This window comes from Lygodium microphyllum, chromosome 3 (assembly GCF_053477565.2).
Source record: "Lygodium microphyllum isolate KBCC chromosome 3, Lygodium_microphyllum_v1.1.10, whole genome shotgun sequence".
NCBI lineage: Eukaryota > Viridiplantae > Streptophyta > Polypodiopsida > Schizaeales > Lygodiaceae > Lygodium > Lygodium microphyllum.
In genome coordinates, this window is record NC_141137.1 from 141,988,323 (window position 1) to 142,003,898 (window position 15,576).

Below are 15,576 nucleotides of genomic sequence, written 5' to 3' on the forward strand. Positions count from 1 at the left end.
TCCTAGATCGCAAACCATACTTTGAACAGCACCGTCGCCACAGGGGAACACACCATCAGCCGCGCCGTTGAAGCTATGCATGGGGATCGCCATCTTCCACCTTCCTTTTTCCTCCACGTGGGCTCTCCACGTTGCCTAGAAGCTTTCTGGAAGCTTCTAGGGCCTCTTTAAGCCCCCTTTCCCCCCCTTATTTCCACCAAGAGCATTTTTAAACCCACCCCCCGGATTTGAACTCCTCCCCGTGGGTTTTTTTCCCCCCCACAAAAATCCCTCTTTAAGGTCTTTTACACCCCTTGTCCCCCCTTTTCCAATCCACTAAAGTTTGTCTAGTACCCCCTTTCGCATGGAGTCCTATCCGAGGCCTTTAAAAAGGCTCATTAAGCCCTTTTCCCCCTTAGGTTTCCACAAGCTCCCATTAGCTGAGATTCTAAACCCCTTCCCTATTGCCTTCTTAAGCGGGTTCTTGTTACCCCAGGATCTTTTAAAATCCCCTTTTATTTGCCTTCCCAAAGCAACCTTTCACACCCCTTTTTTCTTGAAGTTTAACGAGGAAACCTATAAAGCCTTCTAAAGCCGACTCCGAAAGACGGTGTAAGCGGTCACAAAGGGAGTTTTGCGTTTGAAGAAGATCGGCCAAGATCATAAATCTGCATCCAAGACGGAAAGACCGAATTCACAATGGCTCCTAAGAAGGCACAAGGCGCAAACGCAGGAGGATCATCTCCTAGCATCCATGTGGACATTTCACCACAAGTCTAGGTTTTTCTTCCTAAAATTGATTAACGTCATAATATTTTGATTGCGCATGAATCATTTATGAAATTAGGATGCACTTTTTTGATTGAAACACTTTGGATAAATTAAAAGGAAATAGCTTATGATCAAGGAATTAGTCATTTTTATTTTCCCAATGGAACGAATCAAAGGACATAAGACGTCTATGCATTCCTAGCAATTTGTTATATGCATTACAAATAACGAATTTAGATCAATTAAAGATCATCTTTATAAAGTCAAAATTATTATCGTGCACTTCGATTGGGCATGGGAGTATAAATAGCATGTCGCATTATTAGACATCTCTCCTTCACAATGATTCGTTATAGAAAGTTGCTAATAATCCGTAGAAACTCACAAGGCATGAAATGGTTCTTGAGCTGCATAACTCTAGTCAATTGGTATAAATATCGTTTCAACTACGTAATTGTTAGAAAAGGCTGCATGGTTCAAACATAAAACCCCAAAGCTTAGTAGCATGAAACTTGATTCCATGTTATAGAAGGATCACTAGGAATTATGCCATAACTTAACTTACGCTTTGATCTTAGTCAGAAAAGTTAGGGATTGTAAAAACTACTCATACATAGACAATACATCATGTGGTTATGAAACTGGTATCGTAAATATCTTTAAGAATAGATAAGTAAATTGGTTTAAACCTAAACACCTAAAAATCGCGACGGACTCGTTTAGGAAGGGTTAATTCAATGCAACATATCCCAAAGAGCTAACTAGGGTTTAGCACGTTGAGGACAAGACCTAATCGCTCTTACTATCAGAACTGAAACTCTTATACCTTAAATACTTGCCCACATTCATGGAATGTAGGGACAATAGTACATAATTGCGAGAACCGACCTAGGGTTTCTACCCTAAGGATCTCTCGCTAACAGGATGAAGCTCGGTTTGAATTTGGAACCTTAGGACCGACAATGTAGGCCTAGTGCAATCAGGATTAGATTGTTATGAAATTACCCTAACCCTGTTTCCTATCTAATCATGATACCGTGATTAGAAGACGTCGTTGATGGGTAAATTAGTCCCATGGATTAGGTGCGACACTTGGCAACAAGTGCTGAGTCTCATGATCTTGTGATTTGATCACAAGGGAATGGCCAATCCCTCGAAATGAGATTGCCAGATTCTTACGCAAGTTTATCTTGCAAGAGGATGAGTAATCATCCTGATATAGTACCTTTCTTGGGTAAAGTAACCAAGAAATGGGGATTAGATATTTGCTTGGAAGCAAAGGACCAATAGTAAATTGGAATAACATATGTACAGCTAATTGAACTTAAGGTATTGATTAATTCGGGTTAATAGGGTACGGCCCTAACTCAAGGATATAGGATTAACAAACAAACCCTTGGGCATCTTGCCAAGTCGCAATTGATCCTGCATCGAGTGTTGGATGCATTCGGAAAGAAGGATTTGCTCTTTAGCAGTTGGCCAAAATCACGACCACTGGAAATGATTGTGCTTGTAACAATTGTATAAAGCACTATTTGCTTTGTTTGCTCAAAGAATTAAAGGATGAAAAGATATCTAATGCTTCAGGTTGAAGGCCTGAAGGGAAAGGCAGCTTTAGTTACCCCCGACTGCCTGCCTGACCCTAACCAAGGGGTTGTTAACCATGCTGAGAAGGTGGACCGAACCCGCTGCGAGAGGTCTCTTCGTTGAGCACTACTTGGAGCAGGAGGACGCTTGGGTGCCACGGGGGGCTCTCGCCGTAGATCAATCAACTTTCGGGCCCTGCACAAGAGGCCAACGTGACTCGGGATTGAATCTCGAGGCCCGCATACTAGTCTATGGGCGGAATCTTGGATTAGTAATCCTTGTGGATTGCTGGATAGCCTTTGGGTGGATTATGGATAAGCCTACGGGCTGGACTTTATGTATTTCAAAGATAAATATGATAACCTCTTGAAAAGGAACTTGTTTGACATTGCTTTTCTATGTCAAGTGCTATGATTACATAAAGGAACCAGTGCCTAACAAGCTAATTAAGAAAGTTGATTGATACATGTCCAACTAAAATATGGTAGGTAATTAAATAACTAAAACAACCTGAGAAAAGGGCAGGGGATGTGGCCATGGGTCCGTCCGATGGATGGGTGGTCTCGGTTTGCCAGGAACTTTTCTCAATCATGATGGACAGCAAGAAGTTCATTCAAAGGACACGAACAACAAGTGCGCTAACCTAGAGTCTAAGTTATAATAATTCTGATTTACGCTGTTTTAGGGGAACGGAATGGGACTATGCCTTATGGCAAAGAGGTCGAGTCTTGCATCCCTCTCGTTTCCCATTCTCCTTGAACCAAGTGCAGCATGAATTCGCTTCGGACCTGGCATTTCTGCGTAAAGTAGTTCGCTCGGGTTCGATGCTAGATGCCGTTCAGTAAATGACCAATAGGGAAAACCTTGATTCAAGTCGGTCCTAAGTGGGAATGGCCAGAATACTTCCGCTACATGGCAGATGTGGAAAGTCCTAGATCCGCTACATGGAGGATTACTTTGAAGCAGTCGGTACTGCACCCGCCAACCAAGATATGCTCACCAAGCTAAAGCTCACCGGTGAAGCCAGGCTTTGGTGGAAGCAATGGTGGAGAGATCAAGGGATCACGGAATGATCCGTTACCTGGGAGAAGCTGAACAAAGCCGTGCACGGAAGATACTTACCACATGTGTATCGCACGTAGAAAATGAATGAGTTCTACGAGCTGAAACAACTGGGACTCACTCTTGACGCATACTACTCTAAATTCGTCTCACTTCTTAAGTATGCGCCACAGATGGACATGACACAGCAAGTGTCAAAATTTTGTGATGGTTTAAACCCACTAGTGAATACCTGTCTCGAATCTATGCGCCCATCAGATCTTTAGGTTGCTTTCATTCGAGCTGTGCCTATAATTCAGGAGGTGCAGGCTAGGCCAAGAGGTAATAAAACTTAGTCTTTTAATGACCCAAACAGAGGAGCATTTAGGCCTCAAATGAAGAGAGTTCAAGGTCAGAATCGGGGACAAAGAAAGAAAGCAAGGACTAATAATATCAACAACTTTGTCCCTACCCAAGCCAAACGCGGGAACTTTCATTGTTTCCACTACAACGAGCCCGATCATTTCAAGAGGCAATGTCCCAAGCTTGGAGGAGGACATCGCCAACAAGCACCTTTCCAAGGAATGGGCCGTGGTCAGGGAGCCACTACCCGAGGCAGAGGAAGAACCGCCTGTGTGGCCAACAGGGAAATGTGCAAAGAAGAAGATCCGACCATGGAAGGAGAGTTTGAAAGGACAATAGTCCATGCTGCTCTACACAAGAAAGGCCCGAATCGCCAGTTCTCGGTGATTCAGGCACCGTCGAACTACCAAGGTAAAGGTTTCAATACCTTGATTGATTGTGGCAGTACACATTCCTTTATCTCACCAACTTGTGCAAAAAGATTAGGAATAGCCATAGTAGAAGCACCTACCTTGCTTGTGGAATTAGCAAATGGTCGTGAGGTCAATTGTACCAGAGAAACTACTAAGGTGGAATTCTTTCTGGGAGGAAAGACGACTTCGGTCAAATTCAAAGTTATGAATTTAGGTATCCATGAGTGTCTACTCGGAATGGATTGGCTTAAACCTAATGACGCCCACATTCATTGTGGAAAGGGCCAAATTTCCTTTCGGAACTCTGAAGGGATTTGGTTACAACTCAAGGTGAAGCAGGGAAGCTAAAAATTCAATTAGCCAAAGCATCTCGGATTATAAAGGGAGTCAGAAAGGGACTACCTGTCTGCTTGATTAAGCTCAACAAGTTAGATCAGAAGAAGGAGTCTAGTGAAGGGCCTTCTTGGCTAAAGGAATACGCAGACATATTTCCTGAAGAGTTAACAAAATTCCCGCCTCAAAGAGAAGTGGATCATGAGATCAAGCTAGTGCCAGGACCTGCGCCAATTGCAAAGAGACCCTATAGAATGTCCATAATGGAAGCAATTGAGCTAAAGGAACAACTGAAGCCATTGCTACATCAGGGCTACATCCATCCTAGCAATTCACCATGGGGAGCTCCACTACTATTCCAGAAAAAGAAAGATGGAACGCTTCGACTGTGTATTGATTACAGAGGGTTGAATCAATCAACTATCAAGAACAAGTACCCTATTCCTAGAATAGATGAGCTTCTTGATCACCTTCAAGGTGCGAAGATCTTTTCCAAGATTGGCCTCAGATCTGGTTACTATCAGATAAGGATCAAGGAAGAAGATATCCCAAAGACAGCCTTCAACACAAGATATGGACACTTTGAGTTCCTAGTTATGTCATTCGAGCTTATGAATGCGCTTGCCACCTTCAACAGCTTCATGCAGGATATCTTTAGGCCATATCTTGATGACTTCGTGCTCGTCTTCTTCGACGACACTTTAGTCTATTCCAAATAGGAGGAAGATCATGAGACCCAACTTCGGATTGTCCTTGAGACAATGAGGTCACATAAGCTGTATGCTAAGATGAAGAAGTGTGCATTCTTCAAACGTCAGATTGAATATTTGGGATCCATTGTATCAGCGGAAGGAATCTCAGTGGATCCATCCAAAGTGAGAGATGTGCTAGAATAGCCAATACCAACAACTGTCAAAGAAATACACAGTTTTCTTGGATTAACAGGATGGTATAGGGTCTTCATAAAAAATTATACTTTGATTGCAGCACCTCTGACGGACTTACTAAAGAAGCAAACATCCATTGCATGGTCAACTCCCGAACAAACCAGCTTTGATAGATTGAAGCAAAGTTTGGTATCAGCACCTATCCTAAAACTTCCAGACCTCAGTAAGGAGTTCGAGGTAGTAACTGATGCTAGCGCACTTGCCTTAGGATGTGTGCTCATGCAGAAAGGTCATCCTGTAGCATACTCTTCAAGGAAACTGAGGAGCCATGAGAAGAATTATGCTACTCATGATCTAGAATTGTTAGCTTTCATCCATGCCCTAAAGCTTTGGAGACACTACCTGTTGGGTAACAAGTTTACTCTAGTGATTGATCGTAAAAGTCTCAAGTGGATCTTTACCCAGAAGGAACTCAACATGAGGCAACGTCGATGGATTGAAGTGCTGGAGGAGTATGACTTTGAAATCAAGTACCGACCTGGAAAGGAGAATGTAGTTGCCGATGCACTTAGTCGCAAGGCATTCCTTAATTCTCTAAGCTTGCAAAATCTATCAACAGCTAGATCTCTAGCTACAAAGGTGTCCATGCCAAACAACCCAATATGTGAGTTAGCTAGAAAGGAAGCATGCCATGATCCAGCCTATCAAAAGATGCTAACGGAGATCTCTATCAAAGACCAGGATCGAAAGCTACAGGCTAAGTATCATGAATTCACTATCAATAATGGACTTGTCTACTATAGAACGACGCTATGTATACCAGCGAGCTAGTCACTTAAGCAGAAGATATTGTGGGAAGCTCATGATTCCCCTTTTTCAGGACATCCTGGCTATTGAAGTGTCAAGATAGAATCTTCAAGGAAGGAGACATGGTCTTCATTCGCGTACATCCAAAGAAGAGTTTCCTATCCTTAGGAGATTGCAAGAAGCTAAGTCCAAGGTATTGTGGACCATACAATTCCTATCCTTAGGAGATTGCAAGAAGCTAAGTCCAAGGTATTGTGGACCATACAAGATCCTCAAGTTCCTAGGACCTAATGCTTATAGACTGCAACTCCCTGAGAACCTAAACATTCATAATGTATTCCATATCAGCCTATTGAAGAGGTTACGGTGGATTACCGTAGCTTCTCCATGATACTATTCGATGTGCAGTGGTTCAAAAGTGGTACTTGAAGGAGCTAGAGCAACAGTTCGACGAGGTCCATCTAGATTTCTCAAAATAGATTCCAAAAAAAAATGGATGGATTTGTGCGACACCTTTGTGTTGCTGGCCCATTGTGAACATGTGCATGAACTCATTTGTTTGTTAATTGTATTACGACATGGTACATGTCACAATAGTTTAAACTCTCTTGTACATGTTTGTGAACAAGTAATCTTCTATACAAACCCCCTACAACCTTGATAGTGGTATGTTATACCTTCAGCTCCCTGAAGTGCGAGAGTATATGATCAAAGCGATGTTCTGAGCATAGATGAGGACAATATGCAAATAGAGGGGTCGATATTGCAAGGGATGGAGGCCACCAAAAGCTTGGAGCCAGCATCGGCTAACAATGATGGAAATATAGGATAACGAGGTAGACTCATCCTTTTGTGGTGACATGTCTATCGACCTTCCAGTGTATGCAGAGTTATGTCAGGATATTGATATGGGACCATAGGATACTTCATACTTGGAGCAACCACTTACTCAATTCGTTGACTAATCGCTTATAAGGGTACATAAGATATGCATTTTAAGTGAGATCATTTTTTTAGGATTTATATTACCGTGCTTTGTATGATTTAAATTGATTATACTAACATCATTTTTTGTCTGTGCAGGTGACATTTTTAGGATGAGTAGAGAGATGACCAATGAGGAGTTGCAGGATATCTTCACGCACATGACTCCAAGCCAGATCGCAAGATTCAGAGACATGGCAGACCAGGAGCTATCTCGAACATCGTCAGGCCACTCTGCTAGATCTACTTCGGTGTGATCGGATGCTTCAGCTTCGAGCAGACGAGGTCGATGCTCCAAACTTGGGCTAGAGGGAGGGAGTGCTTCAGGGTCAGGGGGATGCTGCAGAGATATGGAGGCAGTGAGCCCGCGGTCGCCAGGGGATACAAGTGCGACTCCTCGCTCTCGTGGCGGTTCCAAGGAGCATGGCTTAGGCTCAGGTGGATGCTGTGGAGGCACGCACACGATGTCTCCATCTCGTCAATTTGTTGGAGTTGCGACACCTCCAGGATTTGTCACACCTATGGGGACGTCTACTCTAGTTCGGCTTTTGCTCCAGCCGTCTACAGCTGGCACCCCTATGGATGCCACTCTGACAGATATTACCCGGGTCGGTACAACAAATGCACAGGGGTCTCTTGGATATGCCCAGGAGCGTGGACACAGGTGGAAAAGGACCCATCTTAGGCATACCCCAGGGGGATATTCCTATCTAGTCGATGATAGGTCAGGAGCCATCATCATGAATGATGAGGGGAGAAGGGTGATGGCTCGCATGAGAGAGTTGTGCCAACAAGTTTTTCGGCACAACGTCTTAGATTATTGGAAGAACATACCAGAGGGGAGCAAGGACTACATAGTAGCATCCTTGCATGAGGAGTTTCTGGTTCCAGTCTCAGTAGATAGATTTTCTACGGGTTGGATGATGGACTGCATACATACATATATGTCACACAGATGATCGGACGCACGCAAGGCACTCAAGAGTGGGCCTGCAAAGCCCGAGTGGCTAGACGTAGATGATTGGCGCTGACTAAGGGAGGAGGCTACATATTCTCCAGGACATTGGAGTCAGCAGCACGAGGCGGCGAGGGCACGACTAGAGGCCGTAGTGGTCCATCATCTTGGGAGTGGCGGCCATAGGACATATCTATAGGACTTTGTAAGTGTTTCTTTTGTTTTGCTTGTTTATTTTTTTGCAATATCCTTTGTACTGACAATCATGTTTCTAACAGTTAGTATTTTGTTTTCTTTGCAGCATTCTATTACAAATCACGATCCGACCGGGCCTTGAGACTCGATATGTAGAGAGGCACGGTCTCACTGCATTGATCGACCGATTATATAGACGCGGCGGCCCTGTAAGTCACTCATCTTTCTTGTCCGTAGTTACCATGTTTAATTAGAATGCATTATTGTATGGTGGACTGATGTGTTGTTGTTTCTTTTTTTGCAGAGTCCATTCGATGCTCCTTTGCAGCGAGACGAGCTTTCGGATGGCGAGGATATGTAGCTTGCCCTTGGATCCTTGGAGCTCACACACCTTTCTTTTTTGGTCGCCTGATCTGTATAGATATTTTCTATGTAGTAGTGATATCTTGTTATGATTGTATCAGTCACTTTCATTATGCGATCATGTATTTATTTCATGTATCAGTGTTATGATTTCAGTATACTTTGTTCATCATCGATTTCTTCCTATTGACCATCCCAAATATGTTCTCCCTACTAATGGAATGACTCCACAATCTCTAACCATTCGAGATTGGAAGGAGAGATGGATTAATGCCGACAGCCACCCTCCACTCGTGGCATGAGTCGGTAAGAAGTATATTTCTCTCGATTGACTTTAAAGTATTTGGCATGATGAATTGCTTACATAATATATTGTTTTTTTTGTTAGGTTCTCTATATTTTTTCATCTTTCGTATTGGACTGAACTCAAGATCAATCACCTATTGGACCCCATGTACATATTCAAAAATGTTGTATCTACATTATGGGATCACTTGATAGGGGCTCGTGATTCAGTCAATGTAAGGGAGGATTTACGTAACATTGGTCACATGAGACGAGCCTGGCCACGCATTGGACCTAGAGGAAAGATTGAGCTACCCCATGCACCTTGGATGCTGTCAAAGAACAAGGAAAAAATAGTGAAGGAACAGATATGTAGCTTTCAAACACCCACAGGATGTATGAGATGTCTCAAGGGAGCCTTCATAAAGAAAAAGAAAAGGGGTGTGGAGCAACTATCTGGTTTGAAGTCCCACGATTGGCACAAAATGATTCAAGTAAGGGTATCTCTAACCATGAATATAGTAATTAGTGGAGTGACTATGTGTAAACTTTGGGGTATGATGACTTTTTCCTCAACTAATCATTTGATCTATGAATATTATTTACATTCAGTTCGTACTTCCTACTAGAATATCCCATTGTGTATCCAAAGATGTATGTGATATCATTTACAATATAGGAGAGCTTGTGAGGTGTGTATACATTGTATTTTTTCATTATATATTGCATACATCATGTAGTGAACCTCTTTGAATTTCTACACAAAAATAAACAATTGTCAAATACATCCTGACAGATACGTGAGCCTGAAGGAAATTGATCCAAACACATTGCAAGATGCTCGAGTATTATTTATTGAGGTGATTTTTTTGGTGGAGAAAATTTTTCCTCGCTCCATTTTGACTACTCGATTACATTTACTCGTACATTTGATTGATGAGATCGCACTTTGTGGGGCTATTCATGCAAGGTGGATGTTTTTTCTTGAGTGCTTCATGAAAACCTTGAAAGATTTTGTGAGGCAAAAAGCTTGGCCTGAGGGAACCATGGCTGAGGGTTGGTTAGTGCCATCATCCCTTGTTTATATCTCTGAATATCTTGCTGAAGTGGACCCCTCTCAACCACGACTATGGAAAGATAATGAAAACTTGAGGATGACCTCTATAATATGAGCAAATGGGTGACACTATATAATGAAGCAAGGGAAAGAAGAAAAAGCCAAAGACAAGCATTTTGCACCAGATATGGACGTAATGTCTCATTTTTATATCATCTAAATGCGCTCCCACGTCATATTGATATAGATTGGTTACATGAGGAAATGGAGAGAATGGAAAAAGAGGAGGAAATTAATATATCTCAAGAAGAGTGGGAATACGCACGTCGAGGTTGCTTATCAAAGGTGAGACATACTATCAATTAATTTGTTTCTAGTTATATTTTAGATAATAAATTGACATGTTTGATCTTAATATTTTACTACTAGTGCACATTATTCAATGCTATTTGGTGTGAGGGTAAACATCTTCGAACTCAACAAATAGATGAAAAGAGAAATATCCAAGATTGTGGTGTCCTTGCTCACTTCGAGGATTCCAATGGTACCATGGAAGGTTATTGTGGCTTGATCCAAGATATTCTGAAGCTTGACTTCAGACGATTCTTTATATATGTACTAGATGTGAAGTGGTTTAAAGAAGTGGTAACAAATGGTGAGCATTACACAATCAGACATCGTCCAAGTGGTTTTGAAATCATTGACTCTACAAAATTTCACCAAAACAAGAATGACACATTAGTACTACCTCAACAATGCAAGCAGGTATTATGTAAAAGCTAATTTTTTTATATGCGTACATGTGATACATATACACAATATAATAAGTATATTTAAGTTTCTTGCTTTTGTTTTTCAAATACACGTTGTGTATCATCCAATGGTAAACAATAACCGATGGTGGTATGTCATCCCTATATCTAATCGTTCAAAACCAATATATGGTAAATATTACCGACATAGAGATAGCAGATGGCAATCCAACAATTAATGATGATGTACATGATGACATCATAATGGATGATATGCGTGATATAGTATAAGATGAACCTTGCGAGGATGTTCAAGGAAACACAGAAGAGGACAATAATGTGATTGATGATGATGAAGTTATTGAGCAATATAGCAACACATCTGATAGTGGGATAGACTTATTTGTTTCGTTACCTCTTGGTAACATAGACCTAGAAGTAGATAGTTTAGCAAGGGCTGATCTCATTGAAGATGAGATAAATCATTCACTGTAACATACTTAATTTTCTTACTGACTCACTGTGTATTCTTAATTCTATGGAAAATATCATACGCACATTGTAACGTGTCCACTTATTGTCTTCAGGACACGTCTTAGCAGTCCATTGGAAAGGATGTCTAGAAAGCTCCGCCCGGCACTCCCATGGAACGTTACGGGGTTTGCGATCTACGACTTTTCGCGTCTGCCACGTAGCTGACGTATTCTGGCCGTTCCCACTTAGGACCGGCCTGAATCAGGGTTTTCCCTATTGGTCATTTCCTAAATGGCATCTAGCGTCGAACCCGAGCGAACTACTTTGCGCAGAAACGCCCAGTCCGAAGCGGATTCACACTACACTTGGTTCAAAGAGAATGGGAAACGAGAGGGATGCAAGACTCGACCTCTCTGCCATAAGGCATAGTCCCATTCCGTTCCCCTAAAATAGCGTAAATCAAGATTATTATAACTTAGACTCTAGGTCAGCGCCCTTGCTGTTCGTGTCCTTTGAATGATATTCTTGCTGTCCATCATGATTGAGAAAAGTTCTCAGCCAACCGGGACCACCCATCCGTAGGACGGACCCATGGCCACATCCCCTGCACTTTCCTCAGGTTGTTTTAGTTATTTAATTACCTACCATATTTTAGTTGGATATGTATCAATCGGCTTCCTTAATTAGCCCGTTAGGCACTCGTTCCTCTACGTAATCATAGCACTTGACATAGAAAACCAATGTCAAACAAGTTCCTTTTCAACAGGTTATCATATTTATCTTTGAAATACATAAAGTCCAGCCCGTAGGCTTATCCATAATCCGCTCGAAGGCTATCCAGCAATCCACAGGGATTACTAATCCAAGATTCTGCTTAGAATGCAGGCCTCGAGATCCAATCTCGAGTCACGTTGGCCTCTTGTGCAGGGCCTAGAAGGCGAGGGATTTAAGGCCAGAGCCCCCCTGGCACCCAAGCGTCCTCCTGCTCCAAGTAGCACTCAACGGAGAGACCTCTCACGGTGGGTTCGATCCACCTTCCTGGCACAGTTAACAACCCCCTTGGTTTGGGTCAAGCAGGCAGTCGGGGGTAACTGAAGCTGCCTCTCCCTTCAGGCCTTCAACCTGAAGCATTAGATATCTTTTCATCCTTTAATTCTTTAAGCAAACAAAGAAAATAGTGCTTTATATAACTGTTACAAGCACAATCATTTCTAGTGGTCGTTATTTTGGCCAATTGCTAAGGAGCAAATCCTTCTTTCTGAATGCATCCAGCACTCAATGCGGGATCAATTGTGACTTGGCAAAATCCCCAAGGGTTTGTTTGTTAACCCTATATCCTTGGGTTAGGGCCGTACCCTATTAACCTGACTTAATCAATACCTTAAGTTCAATTAGCAGTACATATGTTATTCCAATTTACTGATTGATCCTTTGCTTCCAAGCAAATATCTAATCCCCGTTTCTTGGTTACTTTACCCAAGAAAGCTACTATATATGGACAATTATTCATCCTCTTGCAAGATAAACTTGCGTAAGAATCTGCCAATCTCATTTCGAGGAATTGGCCATTTCCTTGTCATCAAATCACAAGATCATGCGACTCTGCACTCGTTGTCAAGTGTTGCACCTAATCCATGGGACTAATTTAACCATCAACGACGTCTTCTAATCATTGTATCATGATTAGATAGGAAACAGGGTTAGGGTATTTTGATAACAATCCGATCCTGATTGCACTAGGCCGACATTGTCGGTCCTAAGGTTCCAAATTCAAACCGAGTTTCATCATGTTACCGAGCGATCCTTAGGGTAGAAACCCTAGGTCGGTTCTCGCAATTATGTACTATTGTCCCTACATTACATGAATGTGGGCAAGTCTTTAAGGTATAAGAGTTTTAGTTCTGATAGTAAGAGCGATTAGGTCTTGTCCTCAACGTGCTAAACCCTAGTTAGCTCTTTGGGATATGTTACATTGAATTAACCCTTCCTAAACGAGTCCATTGCGATTTTTACGTGTTTAGGTTTAAAACAATTTACTTATGTTGAGATATCGAGCTCCACTCGTGATACGCCAGGGTGACCGTTGTGTATTTATGTCACCGACTTGTTAGTTGCAAACGCGGTTGGTACACCGCCCATGAATAATAGCTACATGATAGCTATCCTTATCTACTCTAGTTCGTGGCTCAGTTAGTATGCCACCTTAGTTAGTTGAGTTTGGTTTGAGACCCATATATAGGGTTCTTCTATTTCTTTGTATGAGAGTTCTTTTGGCTTACACAAACTAAGAAGAGGAAAACTGTTTTCAGCCTCCACCCTTGTGTGTCTTCCCCCATTGTGCAAGCAAGAAAGCTTCAAGCGAGACTCCTTCCTTCTCTCCCACAATCTTGACATGGTATCAGAGCCTTGTTCGTGGTAAGGAGCTCAAGAAAGCAAGCCAAGCTCGCGGTGTTCTGGTAAGAGGAGCAGTGTTGCTTTCATTTTCTGTTTTGGGAGCAGATCTTTGCAGGTAGCACAGCCGGAAAGTGCAGGAGTGCATTGTCTCAGGTTGAGACGCCCTTCGCGGTGAAGCAAGAGGGCAGTATATGCTACGGGAAAGAGCTTTAGCTCTTGGCGACCCTGCTTCTTTGATTTGAGGCCATTTCGGGGCCTGTTTTGGAGCCGGAAGTTTTCTGCACGCACTCAGGAAAAGGCCCTGTTTTATGCTGTGCGACTACTGTTCTACAGGTCGGTGAATAGCTACTGTGAAAATTGCATTGTATGCTTGTGCGCAGAGACATTGGGAGTTACAGAATCATCCCTGTTGCCTGTTGATGCAAAATCGTCACTAGGAAGTGACTGTGTGGTCAAATACCACTTTCGCCAGTTTTGCAGATTTGCCCTTGTGAGGGTGAAGCAGAGTTTTTTGCAGTGACAGAATTTTTTGCACTCTTCTGTAATGGCATCTGATTCTCTTTCACAGATTGTCACTGAAAAGCTTGACAAGAACAACTTCCAAGCATGGAAGTTTAGAATGACGAATTTCCTTATGGGAAAAGGATATTGGGAATTTGTTGCAGGAAATGAAGAAGAACCAGTTCTTCCTGATGTTCCCAATCAACAGCAAATGCAGGCATTCAAAGCATGGCATGAGAGAGCCAGGAAAGTTATGTACTGGCTGTCTATCAGCATTTCAGACTCTATGATTGTGCATATTCAGGATGCAAGTACGCCAAAGGAGGCATGGGATACTCTGTCAAAGATGTATAGCACAAATACGCAAGCCAGGAAAATGCAGCTCAAGCAAGAGTTGCACAATGTGCAAAGAGAAAATATGAGCATCAACGACTACCATATGAAGGTGAAGAAGATTGCAGATGCACTTGCTTCCATTGGGTCACCAGTGGAAGATGATGATTTAGTTTCTGTGACCTTGAATGGTCTAGGAAAGGATTATGCACAGTTTCGAACATCCATTTCAGTTCGTGAAAGATTTCCTGATTTTGAGGAGTTGATTGCTCTTCTAATTTCTGAGGAACAGAGAAATGGTGGTGCATCTTCTTCAGGAGGAACTTCAAAAGAAGCTGTCTTCTACTCAAATGCTGGAAGAGGTAGAGGCAGAGGTAGAGGAGGCCGATTTGGAGGCCGTGGTAGAAATCAGAATATGCAGCAAACTCAAGAAAACCAGTCCTATGGAGGAGGACGTGGTAACTCTAGAGGCAGGGGGAGCCAAAGAGGTCGTGGTGGATGGCAAAGAGGTCAAAATGCAAACAGTAATGTTGAATGCTACTACTGTGGTAAAATGGGTCATATGGCTAAAGACTGCTATAAAAAGCAGAATGACATCATGAATGGAAAACTGCAACAAGGGAATTATGCATCTTCTAGCAGACAGGGTGATGACAGAAAAGAGCATTTGTTCATGGTGCAGCACATGAACAATTCTGTGATAAGTGCAGAAGAAAGTAATGATGTATGGTATGTTGACTCAGGTGCATCAAACCACATGACAGGTCATGCAGAATGGATGGAGGATGCAAGGAAAATGGAAAAACCAGGATTTGTGGAGACTGGTGATGATACTGCACATCCTATTGTGCAGATTGGAAAAATTCCCTTGTCTATGCAGGATGGGAAAAAGAAATACCTGTCCGATGTATTTCATGTCCCGAATATCACCAAGAATCTGGTTTCTGTTGGTCAAATGGTTGAACAGGGCTTGCAGGTCAGATTTAATCCTCATGGATGCTTTGTTGAGGATATGAAAAATAAAGGTCGCTTGATAGCAAAAGGAAAGAAGAAGGGCAGAATGTTTACGTTGGATGCAGACATGTCTGAATTGAGTGCAGCA